Below are 19,725 nucleotides of genomic sequence, written 5' to 3'. Positions count from 1 at the left end.
TAAAATCCAGCTGCCCCCTCAGGACATTGACTTTTCTCTTCTCTAGAGTGGCTGTGCTTTTTCAAACACTCCTGGTTCTAAAGGACTTAGAGGAGAAAAAGATGGCCTTCTTTGCTGCTCATTTCCCCTTCCCAGTCATGTCCCTGCCCTCCTCCCTCCAACGTCCATCTCCTCTGAAATGCAGCCCGTCGGACTGTGCCACCTCTATATTGCCGTCACATCTACCCACAGTCGTTCACGGAGGACTCTTCACCGGGCTTAAGCCTCGCTCTCCTCGCGTTACTGTCCGTCAGGCTTTTCAGCCGTGAATGCCGATGTTCCCTCCAGTACCTTGGACCCGGTTCCTCAGCCTCATTTTCAACAATCCTTTCTGCATTTCGCCTGGTCATTGTTAACTACCACCTCCCACACGTCCATTTCAAGCGTCCTGTTCTCCAAAAACCACTTTCTACTTTCCTGCCACGTGTCTTAATAGCTCTTCTGTCCGCCAGTCATTTTTCTCTTTTTTGAAAGAGAACTTTCTATTACTTCTAGGTACAGAAAATTCCACAGCATCCACTCAGCCCAGTTTGGTGGCCAGTTCGTCAGCCTTGGCCTTTTCCAGCTTTCCAGTGGCGATGCAAGCCACGGACTTTGGACCCAGCACGCTGCCTCCCCAGGGACAGGGGATCGCCTCATGTCTGTCACTGGACTTGGTCCTGATGGGTTCCACCGGCTCAGCCAGAGCTCCTTTGTCTCCCAGGCTACCCTGCGTGAAGGCAACAGCGGTGCAGGTCTCCCCGTGGACCCGATGTCCCAGCCTGGCCTTCCCCTTGATGATGCCACGGGGAACCCCCATCTTACAACACAGGGCAGCCAGGAAGCAACCAGTTGCATGGGATCCACATCATGTGCAGTGACCACCAGCTGAGCCTTCCTGTTTTCCACTAAGGTGGTGACAGTATTAACCCAGCTCAAAGGACAGGCAGCCTCTTAGCAGGGACATCCCCTTTGCTGGTAGCTTTCTTCTCAGCCCTGCCCAAGTCTCTTCTCTTGCTTTGTCTCTGGTCTGTATCTGTGGGTCAGCTTGAGTAGCTGTTTGGCGGGGCAGGCGGGGTGGTCCTAAGGCCTGGGCAAACTGGTTAGTCATCAGAGGCACTTTTAGACATTTATAGAGAACAGCCCTTTGCTGCTGCAACCTGATGTAACGGGGTCATTTGACAAAAGGGTGAGGTCCCTTTTGGGCTGGATGTCCTGTCCAATGCTACAATTCTTGGTCTTTTTCTTAAGCAGGGGATTGACCACTTTCTTGGCCTCCTGCTTCTTCACAACAGGGCCACCTTCTTTCCTTTTGGGATATGGGACGGCTGGAGAAGAGAGTGGTTCCCCACCCTTGCTGCCTGGAACCCTCTTTGTTTCTCTGCCTCCCTTCTACCTAGTTATGATGCTGTGGCCTCATCACTAGAATTCACTTCAGTAATCATCAACTCCTTATCAACTCCTAAATCCTCTTACTTGGGAGAACCCCACCCGTAGTCAATTTAACTCTACTTATCTGTCACCTGAGTCTGCTCGGCTTAATGTGGTGGGAGAAGAAAACAACAACTAGATCTGTGTAGACTGATCTCACATCTAGTTGCTAACTGCGAATCTTACATAGGCACTTGCCAATGCCTAGCAGTCTCAGTAGGTTTCTCCCATCAGTTTACTCCTCCATTCTCTGAACACCATTTCCTACCTTCTCTTACATCAGAATTCCGGCCTTCCTCCCGGTTCACCTTCGACCCTTTCTTGATTCACTGAGAAATAGAACAGAGCCACCTTACTTTCCACATCTTCCAACCTGCTTACACTGCATCCCCATCACGTCCTCGTAAAATGCATGGCCCTCCTCCTCTCTTACTAAGGTCAACAACTGCTTTGTCTCTCTTCTCTGCTAGATCACTCCCGTGTACAAAAACAACTTTTCCTTGACCCATCCTCCCCTGCCACTACAACCAGTGCCTCTGCTTTCCTTACAGCAAAACTCTTCAGAAGAGCTCTCGGTGTTTGTGGTTCTCCCTTGCCATTCTCTCTTTATCCAGTTCTGGCTTTATCTCTACAACTCGACAGATTCGGTTCGTGGGTAAATCACCAAGGACCACCATTTTCCCCAATACAAAACCGATTTCCAAACAAGTAAAAACATGATCAGCAAAATTGGAAAGTACAATGAAATCTTAGTTTCTGGGAAGTATGAAAGAAAAACTTATGGCAAATGTTCCATCAAACACACTGAAGTAGGGTAACATCTGCCTAACAAATTGGCAAATAGTCTTTTTTTGCGAGAGAGAGAGAGAGACAGAGAGAGAGGGAGAGAGAGCACAAACAGGGGAAAGGCAGAGAGAAAATCCCACCCAAGCAGTGTATGGGAGTCACACGCAGCGTGCAGCCCGACACAGGGCTCGATCTCAAGACCGTGAGATCATGACCTTAGCTGAAATCAAGAGTCAAAATGCTTAACTGACTGAGCCACCCAGGTGCCCCACAAATAGTCTTAAAATATGAAAATTGTCATTGATACAGAAGATACAGGCAAATAGGCACTCATCCACTTGTGGGAGGCCTAGGTGAGTCTATTTATAGGGAAATTTGAGGATATGTATTAAAAGCCAGAAAATGTACCATTTGACCCAAGAATTCTACCTCAAAGTAATTTTTCTTTTGGACTGAATCAGAGCTAATCATTAAGATTAATGTAAAGGAAAGTCATGGCAGCATTCTTCTTCTTCTTCTCCTTCTTCTTCTTCTTCTTCTTCTTCTTCTTCTTCTTCTTCTTCTTCTTCTTCTTCTTCTTCTTCTTTTAGAGAGAGAGAGAGAATGAGAGCAGGGGAGATGGGCAGAGGGAGAGAGAGAATCCCAAGCAGACTCCACACTCAGTGCAGGGCCCGACACGGAGCTCAATCCCACGACCCTGGCTGGGATCATAACCTGAGCCGAAATCAAGAGTCAGACTCTCAACCGACTGAACTACCCAGGCATCCCACAGCATTGTTGAAACAGTGAAAAGTCAATAATAATCTAAAGGCCAGGCTGAATAATATAAGAATGAATCAATTAATTACGGAACAGAACATAGAATGTTACAGTCTCTAAGCTGCTGATTTGGAAGTGCTCTTAAATGAGAACATTCTCCAAAGTAATCAGTACATTCTTATACTATGTATATAGTATGATTCTAATTTTGTATCCTGTTTATGTATATATAAACTCAGACTCATTTATTTTTTATATATTATACACATTTACCTATACTATATAGAAACTAAATGATAATCTTGTAAATTATAGCTATTTTTCTTCTTTAAAACTTCTTTTTAGATGTTCTCAGGTACTGAAAATATCAGTGATGATATGGAATGTCATTGGAGAACAGTCCCTCTAAGTTCCATGTGTCTACTCTTGTATCTCAGTCCTTCCTTTCATTGCCAAGTTCTTAGAAATAGGGCCATGCTCACTGTACTCACTTGTTCCGTCTCCATTCACTCCTCATGCTGTGGTTATTCCCCCACTTTTGTCCTAATATTGCTATTAAGAAGAGCCTCGGTCTCCTAATTTTCAAATTAAATTTCCACCTCTAGGTCCTTCCTTGAACCCAAGACATTTTACACTGTTCTCCATCATTTAATTCTCCAAAATCTGTACTCCTTTGCTCTCCAGGGCACTTGACCTCTCCTGGGTTTCCTCCCACCCGGGATTTCTTCTCCAACCCTTCCCATTCAAGGGGGTCCATCCGTGCTTGTTTTTCTTCTCATGTTGCGCACAGTATCGGAATTTTTAGTTCCAGTGGAAGATTTACCATGAAGCCCGTAAAGTTCATCCTGTGGCCTCTCACTTGCAACTTGCATGGGCAACTCGGAAGGCCCTGGGAAGGACCTTAGTATTAAAGGATTAAGTATGACTTTCATACAGATATAAAGGAAACGTATCAAAGATTTCATTTTAAGCGTAATGGGGGAACCAGGCAGATGTTATATGTGGTTCAAAGGAAAAAACAACAGACACATTAATAGATCAGAAATACTGAAATGAAGGTACAAATGGAGACAAAGGGCCCCGCACGGGGCAGGATTGGTTTGCATTTCAACATATAAAAATTATCTTGCCTTGCTATCAGTTGTCTACAATTCAGCCTTGTTAAGTAGCTCCTGTACAAGCAGAATCAGCTGATGCAAAAGACGTGTTGTGAGCAATAGTTTTCTATGAAGCACAGATTTTTCTCTCCAGTACAGCAGTCTACACATAACAGTCATATTTAATAAAACAGACGACAGTAAGATACCTAACTACACTTGGTTAAGGCTGCTCTCTTCCCACTTGGAGTTGGCACATCTCATGTCAGAAGCTCAGGGGTGGCCACGGAGGTTTTGGGGGACCCAACTAAGGGAATATTGAGGTAGGGATACACTTAGATCGGATTTAACAGGATATATTTATGTGGTCCCTCATCACTGTCGTGGTAGACGAACGGCTTCCAGCAATAGTCTTACTTACCTACCCTGAAGCAAAGGTGCAGGGTCCAACCCTGAATTCAGGATATTCCATGGCAACATCAACAGCCCATTTGCCACCGACGGTCACCAACTTAAATAATATTTAAGATCCTCAGAATTTACCCCTCAAATGAAAGAAGCGTGATACAGGGGTTTTTGTTTTGTTATTTTTTTCATATTTGACAGCAATTTGACAAATCTCGAGTATTTGCAAGACACATTATAAGGTATAAGCTGTGGTGCTGAAAGAAATTTATTTTTTTCTTTTTTTTAAATCTTTATTTTTGGGAGAGAGACAGAGTGTGAGCTGGGGAGGGGCAGAGAGAGAGGGAGACAGAATTGGAAGCAGGCTCCAGGCTCTGAGCTGTTAGCACAGAACCTGACACGGGGCTCAAACCCACAAGCCGTGAGACCATGACCTGAGCTGAAGTCGGATGCTTTACTGACTGAGCCACCCAGGTGCCCCTGAAAGAAATTTTTCTAAATTAGCAGTAATGAAAAGGTTTTGACCAACCATGCTGGAAGGAGGATTGAACTACCTCTCTATTCTCTCTGTAGAAAACATTTTAAACATTGTTAAATGAAGAAGGAATCAGAGTATATGCAGCAAAAACAAAAAACAAAAAAAATAGGGGCTTTTATAAAAACACTGCGAACAATACAAATGATGTATTTGGAGGATTTTGTGACGTTTGTGGCATTTTTCAGCTTTTTCAAATTCATAATTTATTATGATTTCCTGTAACATGCTAAAGAAATATTTCTTTTTTGAGAGAGAAAGAGAGCACAAGGTGGGGAGGAGAGAGGGACAGAGAGAGAAGAGAATTTCAAGTGGCTTCCAAGCTCAGTGCAGAGCCCGATGTGGGGCTCTATCTCACAGCCATGCGATCACGACCTGAGCCCAAATCAAGAGTCAGATGCTCAACCGACTGAGCCGCCCAGGCCCCGCAAGAAATATTTCCTTATAACCTAATTTTGTACTTGTAGTTTTGTATTTTTTTCTCTTAAAGAGGGCCCCCCAATTGAACAAACTTCAGACCTACAAACCTACGTCCGACGCTGACCTCCAAATGGAATCATACGGTATGAAGCTTCTCAGACCGGCTTTTTTCACGGCACGTATGCATTTGAGGTTTATCCGTGTCTGTTTGTGGCTTGATAACTCATTTCTTTTTATTGCTGAGTAATAGTCCACTGTCTGGACGTACCACAGCTTGTTTCTTTATTCACCTCTTGAATGTCATCATGTTTTGACAGTTTTAAAAAAAGAGGGCTACTCAGGGTGCCTGGGTGGCTCAGTCAGTTAAACGTCTGGCTCTTGATTTCGGCTCAGGTCATGATCTCACAGTTAGTGAGTTCCGGCCCCGCACCGGGCTCTGTGCTGACAGGGCCGAGCGTGCTTGAGATTCTCTCCCCACCACCACCTCTCTTCTCCCATCTAAATAAATTAAAGAGTTTAAATTTTTTTTAAAAAAAGAAGAGAAAGGGGCTGCTATAAACATTTGCATGCAGGTTTTTGTAAGGACATTGGAGTTTGTGCCAGGATCATGTGGCAAGAGTGTGTTCCGTTTTGTAAGAAGCTACCAAGCCGTCTTCCGGGGTGGCCGTACTGTTTTGCGTTCCCACTAACGATGAATGAGGGTTCCTGTGGCTCCACGTCCTTGCCAGCATTTGACGTGATCAGTGTTTTGGATTTTAGTCATTCGAATGGGTGTATGTGATGGTGTCTCACTGTTGTTTTAATCTGCATTTCCCGGGGCACCTGGGTGGTTCAGTCGGTGAAACGGCCGACTTCAACTCAGGTCACCATCTCGCGGTCCGTGAGTTCGAGCCCCTCGTCGGGCTCCGGGCTGACGGCTCAGAGCCTGCAGCCTGCTTCCGATTCTGTGTCTCCCTCTCTCTCTGCCCCTCCCCCGTTCATGCTCTGTCTCTCTCTGTCTCAAAAATAAGTAAACGTTAGAAAAAAAATTTAATCTGCGTTTCCCTAATGACACGTGACGCTGAGCATATCTTTATATGCTTATTTTCCATCTGAATATCTTCTTTGGTGACTGGGCGACTGCCGTGTCCCGACTGTCAACTCCAAGCCCATAGGAGTCTGATTATCTTCTCATCTCAAGTGACCAGTGAGTGGGCCCTTGTGAACCGTGATGCAGCCACCAGGGTCGGGGGTGAAATGGGTCCCTAGTCTATCAAACCAACACTGTCCTTAAAAGGCGCCTCCTGAACGTGAGCAAATTACAGCCCTCCTACTGGTAAAGTGGCTGTCCCACTGCCAACACCAGAGGGGGACAATACCTATTCCCCATCCAGCGGGGGTTTAGACTCTCAGTAAAGCCCTTTCCATCCATTATTTTACTTATTTCTCACAGTGACCCTGCACAGCAGCGACTACAGCTCCCACTTTGTCGGTGAGGACACAGACTGAGAGGTGAAATAACCCACCCGACGTCTCTAATAAGCTAGCAAGTGGCGATGCCAGGGTTTCGTGGCCAGCGGCTGGACGGGGCCTCTCCTCCCCCTCCTTACGGATGCGGTTCACTGAGCTGCGGGAAGGACCAGAACACGTGACTGCCAGCGCGTGGCTACCTCAGGCCACTTCCCGTCGTTTGAGCCCCACAGCAGTCCCATGAGGTAAGGCAGGGCAGCGCTCGGGGCCTTGACTTGCTCGGAAGTGGCAGACCCAGGAGAGACGAGACACAGGACAGGAGACGGTTTTCGGGACATCAGGAAGGTCCAGTGTCCTAGCATGGAGTGGATGAGAAAGGACAGCCCAGGAAGCGACCACTTCACTTAGTGAAGGGGCAGCAAGGCTTGCCATGAGGTAGGGCCTCGGAGAGCTGGGTTTGCTGGGCCTCAGCCCACGGAGGTCCTTCCTGCAGGCTGGATGACAAGATCTGGGAGAGGAGAGAGAAAAGCTTTCCCTGGATTCGCCAGCACCAAAACAGAGACGGGTTTTGAGCGCGGGTTGGATCAGACCTCCCAGGGTTTGGGTTCCTCTCTGACCTCAGGCAAGTTGCTGATCCTCTTGAGTGAGAGGCAGAATGTCTCCGCCTCCGATTCCTCCACCAACAAGGCTTCCAGACCCCCACTGGCACGTTTTCCCCTCGGGATGTCTCAGCTCGAGCGTGTCCCACCTACCCCTGTCTCCCCCGGGCCTGTCTCTTGCTTCTCACCCTGGCCTGCTGCCCGTGCCAAAGGAACCAGGCTCCCAACCTTTGGCCACCTCTGCTCCCTTATCACCCACCCACCCAGCCACCAGGGGTTCCTTATGGGCAGGGCTGACGGGCTCTGAGGGAGGGGGAGCGGCCTGGAGCTCAGCTCAGCTTGGCTGTGTGTGTGTGTGTGTGTGTGTGTGTGTGTGTGGCAGGGGGTGATAAGAAAGCATGTTGCCACATCCACGTTGTTCACTGCGGCCTCCCCAGCATGCCGAACAGTGCCCGGCTCATGGGGGCATTCGAGAAAAATGTGTTCTAGAGCAGGCAATGCATAGAGTGAAGTAACGGCAGAAGAAACCAAATACACAGTTAGTTGAAACTTATCTTGCCTACAAAATTCTAAATACCTTACACAGATTTGTTCGTTCACTTTTCAACTATGTGCTGAGTGTTTACGTCATGCTGGACACTTCAGGCGCTGGGAATAGGGCAGCGAATGAGCCCAAAGGGGGAGGAGATGAAAACAAAACAAAACAAATCAATCATTCAATAAGCTAACTTAAGCTAATGATAAACGCCAACAAAAGTTGAAAAAGAAAACACAGGAAAATTCGACAAATATTTGGATATTTGACCATTGAGCGAACCAACGGATGAATAAAATGGCGTGGCCAAAGCCCGTGGCCTGAGAGTGTGGCCATGGAAGTCCCCCCGGCAGGCATGGGCGGGAAAGAGAACACGGGTTCAGTTTCACAACGTGTTGAGTTTGCTGGTGACACAGATTCCTAGAGAACTGGTAAATGCAAACGTGAACGTTCAGGTTCATAGCCACATACACAGACGCGTGCATATCTGGCACGATCGAGAATAAAAACACTTCAAGCAGAGGAGGAAAGAACCCAAAAGAGGCGGGCGTGGCTCTTCAAAGCTGGAGGGTGCTACGCGGCCCACGTCCCCACGGGGCACGCTGGCACACCCTGGGCCCCCCACGGGCCGCTCCTCTGTCTCCAGCACAATTTCCTCCTCCGAGGTCGGCTTCTGCCTACCTCTTGGTCTGCCTCACCTTAGGGAAAATGTCCCGCAGGGAGATCTTTCCGGAGAGTTTACGTTGTGGTTTGTGGAGGGTGTAGCAACACCACGCGGTGCTGGAATCCCGACAGAGCCTGTTTCTCAGGGATTCGGCTGGAATTGGCTGAGAACCTTGACGTGCTGGTGCCTGCTCGGCAACCCCCCGCCCTTGCACGAGGGGTGTGGGACGGTGTGTTCTGGGTGGATCCCTCACCTTTCTCTCCTCGCTCCCATGACAGACCCGAACACTGTGGGCACATTCCTAAACCGAGCTCCCGAACCTGACGATCTCAGGCCAGCCGAGAGGCCCCGTCCTGCCCCTGTTCTGACCAAACGCTCGTCCCCCGTGACGGCCCCCGACGGGCAACCGGTGACTCACCCGGCAGAAGGTGGTCCATGCTGCTGTGGAAATCCCTGCCCGGTGGTTCCTCCCTGCCCAGAACACGGCGCGAGAAATTACAAATTTCAGAGTCAGTGGTAGTTAGCACAGGTCAGAGGAAACACCGTGTCTTTAGCCTTCTGGGGCAAGCATAGCGCATTTGATGATAAATGGAACTCTGGATGTATATAGCCATTTGAAAACGTGTTGGGAACGCCTGCCTGTAAAAGTTGCCAAGATGAGCCTCAATCACTAAAATCAAAGGTGACATCTTCTGAGTGAAACACAAGGAAATTACCCCACCCAAGAAAACCAAGTTGTCAGGTCGCCTGTCCTAGCAGGCCCCAAAAGGGGTTGGTTGAACAGAAAGTACATTCACATCACAGAACCCACTGGGCATAAATGTGTGAATACCACCCTCCCCCCCCCCCCGACCAGCCAAAATGATGTGTCTGTATGACTTTGGACTAAAAAGGTCACGTTCACATTTCTCAACGTTGCTGGAAGTATTTGTTCCCAAACCCAGCTCCAAACTCCATACATCTTCCTCTCCACCAAAGGGCTACCTTCTCAATCTCCTCATTTCTTCCAGAGGTGCCTTCATTCTAGTACTAGGCTAGGCACAGAGGGTCCAGAGTAAATGTAAGTCATAACCCTGCCTTAAAATAGCCAAAACAATCTTCAAAAAGAAAAACAAAACTGGAGGTATCACAATTCCAGATTTCAAGTTGCACTACAAAGCTGTGGTATTCAAAACAGTATGATGCTGGCACAAAAACAGACACATAGATCAACAGAACAGAACAGAGAGTCCAGAAACGAACAATTCTGTGGTCAACTAATCTTCAACAAAGATGGCAAGAACATGCAATGGGAAAAAGACAGTCTCTTCAACAAATGGTGTTGGGAACACTGTAGAGCAGTATGCAAAAGAATAAAACCGGACCACTTTCTTATACCACACACAAACATAAACTCAAAATGGATTAAGGACCTAAATATGATACCTCAAAGCATAAAAGTCGTAGGAGGGAGCACAGGCAGTAATGTCTCTGACATCAGCCATAGCAGCATTTTTCTAGATACATCTCCTGAGGCAAGGGAAACAAAGGCAATACTAAACTATTGGGACTACACTTCTGCACAGCAAAGGATACAGTCAACAAAACGAAAAGGCAACCTAGTAAATGGGAGAAGATATTTGCAAATCTGATTAAGATATATCTGATTAAGAGTTAGTATCCAGGGGTGCCTGGGTGAATCAGTTGGCTAAGTGTCCAACTTCGGCTCAGGTCAGGATCTCACAGTTCGTGAGTTCGAGCCCCATGTCAGGCTCTGTGCTGACAGCTTGGAGCCTGGAGCCTGCTTGGGATTCTGTGTCCTTCTCCCCCTGCCCCTCCCCTGCCTGCCTGCTTGCTCTCTTTCTCTCTCTTTCAAAATAATAATAATAATAATAATAATAAACATTAAAAAATTTTTTAAGTTAGTATCCAAAATATATAAAGAACTTATAAAACTCAACATCAAAAAACCTCAAATAATCCAATTTAAAAATGGGCAGAAGACATGAATAGGCATATCTCCAAAGAAGATATCCAGATGGCCAACAGACACATGAGAAAATGCTCAACATCACTCATCAGGAAATGCAGGTCAAAACCGCAATGAGATATCACCTCATAGCTGTCAGAATGGCTAAAATCAAAAACACAAGAAACAAGTGTTGGTAAGAATGTGGAGAAAGAGGAATCCTTGTGCACTGTGGGTGGGACTGCAAACTGGTGCAGCCACTCTGGAAGACAATATGGAGGTTCCTCAAAAAATTAGAAATAGAACTACCATATATGATCCAGTAATCACACTACTGGGTATTTACACAAAGAATACAAAAACACTAATTTCAAAGAATACATGTATCCCTATGTTTACAGCAACATTATTTACAATAGCCAAATTTTGGAAGCAGCCCAAGTGTCCATCGAATGATGGATGTGCTTTTCTTCAATTACGTAAAAGGTACACTGTCCAGTCGTCCTGGAATTTGCTCTTTTCACTCAATAGTATGATTTTCAGATGCATCGACACGGCTCCCAGTCACCCATTGTGACTTCCATTGAGTAAACAGACGAAATGTACTCTTGTCTCCCACCATTGACAAGACACTTGGGGTGACCTCCTCCGAGCAACAGGGTCACCCTGTATGTCCCGATGTGCTAGAATCTCTCCACAGCGGATTCCTGAAGGTGAGACTGCTGGACCTAAGTGTACCCCCGATCTCCAGCTTTAGAAGATACTGACAAATTCCGCTGGGAAGGGGCTATACTCCCACCAGCTGTGGGCAGCTCCGATTTCTAACCAACACTTGCTCTAAATGGACTTACGTTTTTATCAAGTTGAAGGGCATAAAATGGTACCTTACTGCTGCTCGAGCCGGTATTTCCCGGACTCCTGGTAGAGTTGAGCGCTGTAAATTATTTAGCCACATCCTTTATCGGCTTGTAAAAAGGAGGTTATGTTGGGGCACCCGGCTGGCTCAGTTGGAGAGTATGCGACTCTGGATCTTGGGGTGTCGTGAGTTTGAGCCCCATGCTGGGTGTAGAGAATGCTTCAATAAAACTTCAAAAAATGGTAAAAAATAAAAACCAGGCTACGTTCCCTTATTGATTTATAGTTCTTTACGCTGGGTATCAGTTCTTTGGTTTGTCACACCCTCCCCCTGAGGCTCTTCTTTTTCTTTCACTTTTTCGTATTGTTCACTGGGCAGGTTTCTTAAACATTTAAAAAAATGACTGTACAGACTTTGGTCGTAAGTACCGGCTGGTTGGCTGGGTGTGCTACCCTGGGTCGGCCTCACTCCCGGATTCTGGCTGCCTTTCAGCACAGCATTGCCTGTGGCCACGGGAGAGGGGCCACGGTCCTGCGATGAAATAACTTTAGCCAGCAGGTGGCACCGCGTCTGCGACTGCAGCCCACAGCCTGCGGGGCAGAAGTACCCACACAGGACCGTCAACACAAGGAGGCCAGGAAAGGCGATCCGAACTTTTCATTTAACGGAGGTTTTTAACGTAGTCACACGTATTGACTTCTCTACCGGTTACCTGTGCCTTTTCATGTGAAGATTCATGGATCATAAAAGTCACCTACTTTGTTAGAAAACCATCATGATTATCTAATTCCGGACCGTTTCCATCATCCCCAAAAGAAACCCCAGGAGGATGTTGATGATGTAGGAAGGCTGTGTACGCGGGGGATATAGGAAGTCTCTGTACCTTGGGCTCATTTAAAAAGTGTTTTATGTGGGCATCTGGCTGGCTCATTCAGTAGAGCATGCGACTTTTGATCTCGGGATCGTGGGTTCGAGCCCCACGTTGGGTGTAGAGATTACTTAAAAATAAAAGCTTTAAGGGGCGGCTGGGTGGCTCAGCCCATCTGTGTCTGACGGGCTCACGTCGTTATCTTGCGGTTCATTGTCCGAGCTCGCTTTCCGGCGTGGAGGCCACTTCGGATCCTGTCCACTCCCCTGTCCCTCCCCCACATGGGCTCTCTCAAAAATAAATAAAACCTTAAAAAAAAAGACACAAGGTTAAAAATCTTTTTTAATAAGTGTCTTACAAAAACAAACCCACAGCAGTCACTGCCAATCCCCCCCAAACTCCCAGCAACTGGAAACCTGCTTTGTCTCTGTAAGGTGCCTACTTCGGCTGTTTCGTGTAGGGGAAATCCTGTCCAGCTGGCTTCTGTCACATCTCCAAGGCTCACCCACAAAATAACGTGTACCAGTACCTCATTCTTGTCTACGGCTGAATAAGAGTCCGTTTTAAGAATACACATTTTGTGGACGCAGTCCTTGGGACACATTTGGCTTGTTTCCACTTTCTGGCTACCGTGAACAGCGTGATGAACACGCACGGCCTGGTTTTTGTGTGGACGGGTCTTATCTTGGACATACACCCACGAGGGGTCCTGCTCAACACCCAGAACCGCCAGATGTGTCCCAAAGCGTTTGTAGCACTTTACCATCTCATCGGCAACGAACGCGGGTTCCAGTGACCTCCTATGTAGTATGGTAACTGGCTGCCAACATTCCAGAAGGGCTGCCTCAGTGGCCAGCTGCCTGCAAAGGAGCATAGTCACCCTCAGGTTTGGGTCCCTCCAGCTCACCTCACTCAGTGGAAGAGACTGAAGGCCAGGGGGGCTAAAGGGAAGGTGATTTGTCCTAGTGCTTTCCTTCTCGGCACTCCCCGCAGAAATGGGTCCTGCCTCACTTTATCAGCAACTTTTCCTAGATCCTCCAGAGGATTAAGGAGATTCCTTTCCTTTAAAAAAAAAAAAAAAGTGCACCATCCAACTTTTTACATTTGAAGAGCGTCCCCCATTGCGTTCGGCTAGAGGTAAAAGGATAGAAGTGAGGGACCTGGAGAAGGAAATGGAGAAGAGGGGCTGGGACTCAGGCTCCACGACATTCTATTTCCATCTGGAGTCTTCAGGAAAGCTGCTACTCGGGAGGTGTCAGTTTTGAAGATGGGATCACTGGGGCAAAACCCCCCGCTCTTTTATATTTTTAAATGTTTACTTTTGAGACAGAGCAAGAGTGAGTGGGGGAAGGGCAGAGGTCAGGGTAGGGGGAACCGAGGGGCTGAAGTTGGCTCTGAGCCGACAGCAGAGCGTGACGCGGAGCTTGACTCACGAGCCGTGATATCGTGACCAGAGCTGAAGTCGGACACTCGACCGACTGAGTCACCGGCAAAAAAACCTTCCAATGGCCACTGCTAACGTGAGGTCAGGTGAAGGGAAGAGCAGAGGTTCCCTATGGCAGGCACTCGAACAAGGGGAAGACCCAGCCGCAGCGGGGCCTCTGAACTCTCCCCACAGCGGGAAAGGGACACGGGACAGGAGGAACCCTGAGGAACACGGCGGATCACAGCGCACCGCTCGACTCCATCCAAAGGCCAAAGCTGGGCTGTTTGAGGAGAGACACTGAGCAGGTGAGTCAGGTTGGGGAGCACTCAGTTCCAAGGGAGCTGTAAACACACAGAGCTCAAGGAGTCTCTGTCCACCTGGGGTCTCTGGTCCTCTGCCGATGACGGGCCACTCGAGTGAGCTGCTCACTTTTTTCTCAGGGCGAAGCTCAGCCCCCAGAGTTGGTTCCCATCATCCCAGGCAGAGGAGGCCGCCCCCTCCCTCAGGGCAGTGGCATGTGTGGGGACAAGGGGAACTGTGGTCACTGGGAAAAAACCCTTGTCCCTCTACAGGGATGTCTGCTCCTCAGCTCTTGAGGAGGCAGACCTGGGGCTCCCAGACCCCAAATCCCCCAGAACGCAGAAGTCCAGCTGTGAAAACATCTGGGCTACGTCACATTCCCTTTAAAAAAAAAAAAAAAAAAAGCTAGGATCCACCCTTTGGAAAACCCTGCGTGGACCCAATCTGGCCAGACTGCAACTCTGGGCCCCCCTCCTCACAGATTTCCTTTCTGTGGAGCACCACACCCCCACGCCCCCTTATTTATTTATTCTGGATGCAAAGATCACACAGACACGGATTTCCATGGAAAAACCCTCTTGTTTATTTGATTCAACAAAAATAAAATAAGCTGCATAGGAACAATTTTAAAGTCCAAAGAGACACCAACTTTGTTTTAAGGCTGTCGGAGCTGAAACAGCATCTCCCTGCTACCCTCTCCAGCCTTCTCTGTGGACCACAGCGATACATTCAGAAGCCTTGGTAGCTAACACACGAGTTTTCGAACACTTTCCCATTGGCTCTTCGCCGGCTCACTGCCTGTCATGCCTGCAGCCTGCAGGACAGCATCTAAGATTTAAAAGTAAAAATTCAGAAGTGGAGAAACCCACCCCAAGCAAAAACCCACTTTAAAGGTTTGGGGGGAAACCGTGGCTTCCCCACGCTTCACTTAATTGACGGGTTCTGTGGCACCCCTGTCACGCCCGTCCAAGAAAGTGTCAAAAGGCAGCACCCCAGACAGGCTTGCAGGATGGTTTCTGGTGGGGAATACTCCTTTCATCAGGTCTGCCTTGGACAAATTAAAAGGAAAAAAAAAAAAAAAAATCAAAAGGTCTGACTTAGTCATTCTAACATCTGGCAACACGCCCATATTAATCTCTCCAATTCCGCATTCAACCTTTTTCACAAAAAACAAAACCAAACCAAACAAACAAAAAAAAGGTCACGTGTTCTACACTGAATTATTTTGCTGACGGGGCATGACAGCTAATGGACAGTATTAAGCAAGATTCATAAAAAAAAAAAAAAAAATACTACCCTCCCACCCACCCAATTATAACTAACATGCTAGTTTAAAAGCAACGTCCCGTACCCACCGCCCACCCTCTCACCTGCATTGATTTTAAGGGAAAAGAATGGGGGGCCGGGGGGAGGAAAGAAACCTTACCACCCTAGAAACAAGAACATCCCAGCAACGTGAAAAATCCTCCTCTGAAGAAAACCAACTACAGACTGCTAGACACATAAAGGACTAAGACAGAGCTGGTTATTTAAAGAAAGTAAACGCTTTGCTACACACGTTAACATTCAGTCAGTGTGCTCCGAGACAGAGCCTTAAGGAAAATACTACCTGAGCTTGGGAGTTAATACAATCATTAAAAGGAGGTCTAAGACCGTGTGGATACACAAAACTTTTAGAACCATTACTGGTTAAGTGATGATGGAAAACATCCCACCAGGCTGGCTTGTGAACCCGTAAGATCGGTTTTAAAAATAGACATCACTGAGGTATTTCTTCACCATGACATTTTTAAACCCAATTCGTAGCAATTACAGTGGTCTTAGGACCCTCTCTTCCAGCCAAAACAAAAATGGACTAGGGGAAGGAGAGAGGTGGAGACACAACACAGCATATCATGGTAATGTGCTTCGACTTCATCAAGTATTTAATAAACAAAAAACAGAACAAAGGAAAGAACAACCCGTCAACATGTTACCTTTGGTAGGAAAACAAAACAATTAAACACAAAACAAAAGAGCAACACACACTTCACCCAGTCACTGTTCAGTAAAGCAGTGGCCGCCGCAAGGTCCTGGTGATGAACATCCCGCTGGGTCCGGAAAAGGTACACGTACAATCGTGAAGGCTAAAGGATTCCTGTTCCCTTCGAATATTTGAGGTTTGCAACTAGATCCTTAGAATTGCTCCTAAAAGGGTACATTTGCAGACATTCAAACTATAGATAAAATATTTTTCTCTTGAAGAGAGAAAGAGACCTAAAGGTCCTCATTTGCAGTTAGGTCCTCACACAGGTCAGGCGGACCAGTAGTTTCATAACACTGAGCGACCAGGTAATGGCGCGCGTACTTTCTACTGGGGTGGAAAGGCCAGATCGTAAGTAATACTTGGGATTGAGGACTACGCTGGCCTGAGTACGGGAATATCTGGTTTCAAAGTCTCTTTTTCAAGGTCAATCAAACGTTTCTCCTGGGAGAAATCAGTTCTGGATTTAGAAAAACGTTTTCTTCCAGAGGTAGCTTCCCACCGCCTCCCCCTCCCCCCACCCTCCCAGGGACTAATACTATGCCTTTCAGAGACCCGTTAGATGCTAACATGAGGTAGATGACTTTCGCCACAAGTGAGGTAGAAACTAAACGCGAGCAAATGGTGTGGTGTGGAAGGGGATGGGCGTCCCGTGCCGTTGGCCTGCAGGAAGCCAGAGAGAGCTCGAGTTCCAGGAGGGCCTGGCTGTAGGGCATGCTCACACGGAGTACAAGCGTTTGACTTTTATACAGCCCCAGACTGTGGGAAAATCAAGGAGAGTGATGTTTTCAATAAACACCCTAAGTACTTTTTGGCACCACTGGATTTTTGTTTTGAAACAGAAAGACAAGCGTAGAACTTTGGCGTATCTTTCGCTATCTACCAGAACACAACAACTGTAGAATCTTCCAAAAGGGAAGACAACACATACACAAACAGTATTCTGCTGCTTCAAGCCTCAAAAGACTTCCCTCCTGAAATCATTAAGCTTTGGCTTAACTAGAACGAAACCGAACGAGCCAATCTCAAGCCATTCTCCTAGAACTCCATCAAAGTGCCAAATCTGGCGACTTTTGGCCCAACACACAATTTAGATTGTTTATGGTACCCTTGTAGGTGTTTCCCCAAATAAGTCAGACTTAAGGGCATCCGTCAATCAAGGAGCTCGCGCGCAGTTGGGGACCACCCGGGACCACGGGCTCCGGCGAAACCACCTGCCACCTGCCGGCCACACTAGAGCACAGGTTTCCCAGACAGCACTGCTTCTCGTGACCAAGTTTACAGAGAGAAGACTTTTTTTTTTTTTTTTTTTAATTTTTAAAGACGAACACTTCTGAAATGTCAATTCTGTCAACCAAAAGTGGTTTTTATCCACGGTTTATTTAGCCATCTCGATACCCAAACTTACATCCCCAAATCCAATTGGGATCTTGTCCAAGCATAAACCGACCTTGCGCCCCATGCCACCCTGCCACCTGACCAGATCAGACAAATGTGGGGATTATTGTCTGAACAGCACATGTACTCATTAGAAACAGTTTATACTCCTTCCTCCTTCGCAGCACCCACGACCTTATCTTTTCACCATGTTCAAGTTCAAGACTCCTCTCCTCGACCCAATTCCTACCTACCCTAGCATCACTTCATAAACGGGCAGGAGATATCCAGTTAAAAACCCTTATTTTGAACGGCCCCACTCACACCAGAGTTCCAAATGTTGGCTCTTCTCCTCCTCACTCTTTGATTTGGAGCGTTCCACCTTGTACAACAAACACACTCCAAAGTGCTTCGCACCAATCCCTGTGGGTCAGGAGTCAATCATGGGCAGCCACAGATGGCCAGTGTTTTAGAAACAAAAGCTTCCCAAGTGTGACCATGCTTCTCAAATGGCAGCGACGCCCAGTTTTGGGTGCGGGAAGGTAAGGAGGTGTCCCGCCCCCGAGGGCAAGAGGCAGCACCTCGTACCTCCACACTGATTCCGGAGGGGGGACCTACTAGCTTTGAGCCTGCAAACTGGTCAGTCTATTAACTAAGACCCGATCATTTCGGTCCCGTGTGGAAACCCTGGCTTTACAACCAAATCCACAGAGAAATGCTAACTCAGCAGTTTCCCGTTACCGCCACTCACCAAGAGAAGTTCTCACTCGGGTCCCACGAGCCCCCCACTTACGGGGGCCCCGGGAAGGGCAGATCAGAACACAGATGGGAGACTCAAAGGTAGTGACTACCTGAAGTAACTCATCCCAGGTTTCCGAGAACATTTCTAAGAATTTCCAAGACCCATTTCTTCAAAATAAAGGTTCGTAAGCATTTAAAACCAGTTGTCTTTGGTGTTTAAAGGGTGGTTTGTTGGGTGGTTGGGGGGAGAGGGCGAAGGGAGGAAGGTCAGCACCAAGTTATTCCAAAATAAAAAACAACAAAAATGTTTAATTATACAAACCCTTTACCAAAGGACTTAGAACCTAGGGGCAAATAAGAGGCAACTGAATAGGAACCAGGGAAGGACTCAATACCAAATGCTTCAGTAAAAGGCGGTTTTCCAAAACAGGATTTCCTGACGCCTCCTCCCCCTGAAACACAGCAGCCGGGAGGCAGCAGTTGGAAGCTACTTTCCAATTTTTGGACCCTTTATTGCATGTGGTTCTCCTTTATGAGTTTTTCCCCACATTGATCATTCAGAAACCCTGCTCTAACGCGACGGGGAAGACCTAGGGTCCCCTGAAAGTGGCACATGTCCAGGAGACCATTGATTGGCTCGCTACGCTGCCCCCGGCACCCTTTCTTCCTCCGGGAGGAAGAAAACACATTTCTGCACATGTTAGCTCTTCCTGTTCGCTTAAAACTACGTCCATATTGCAAGGGTAGGTAATTTTCTCGTACATACGGGGACAGACGCTGACCCGTCAGTCCTTCTGTTTCGACAAGAGGTGTCCCCGTAAGCCCATCGTCAGAGACCACCTCTTCCTCCCGAGGTGCGCCACTCTGGAATTTGGTTCCTACTCAGTATTTGGGGGAATGCAGGGACCCACGTGGGTCCTCACAAGCAGAACGTCAGCTATACCTACTTCCCACCTGAAAGATAATGCCCAGACGCACAAGGCTCTGTACCTGAGTCCGGCTTACAACAATCCAACCCTGTAAAGTGACGGACGCCATCCCACAGTTCTGCAGCGGGAGCCTGGCTTAAGTGTTCATTCTTTGGTACCGAGAGAGGTTTCACAAAAGGCATTGCATCCTACGTGTTGGGTTGGGGCAATTTGGTTTACAAATCCTTTACATTCAAAGGCCTTTGGGGGGAAAAAAAAATCCACGTGAACCACGAGGTCCTACTGCGTGGCTCGGAAGCAGACCGCTCTGCAAAAGCGACCCGGGCAGAGGGTGCGGGGGTGAGCTGTTCCCGTCTGACTTTCAAACATTCTATTTCCCTGAACTTCCAAAGCAGGAAAAAAATTGTGCTTTTAAAGTAAAAGGTCGTTTCTTTGCCTACACTCTTCTTAGGAAAAGAAACACCTCGCATTAACAGAACGACATTCAAGCCGGGGTCGGGGACTGACCTCCACCCTCCCTCAGAGTGCCGGGGTAGCCTGTTTCTTTCTCATGCTCGGC

General features: G+C 47.5%; 1 pseudogene; it reads right to left on the bottom strand.

Moving 5' to 3' along the window:
• Positions 1-559: 559 nt before the first annotated feature.
• On the bottom strand, positions 560-1,843 carry LOC128315398 (60S ribosomal protein L7a-like; annotated as a pseudogene).
• Positions 1,844-19,725: the final 17,882 nt, after the last annotated feature.

This window comes from Acinonyx jubatus, chromosome C2, assembly GCF_027475565.1.
Source record: "Acinonyx jubatus isolate Ajub_Pintada_27869175 chromosome C2, VMU_Ajub_asm_v1.0, whole genome shotgun sequence".
Classification (NCBI taxonomy): domain Eukaryota; kingdom Metazoa; phylum Chordata; class Mammalia; order Carnivora; family Felidae; genus Acinonyx; species Acinonyx jubatus.
This window is presented reverse-complemented; position numbering and strand designations above follow the sequence as displayed.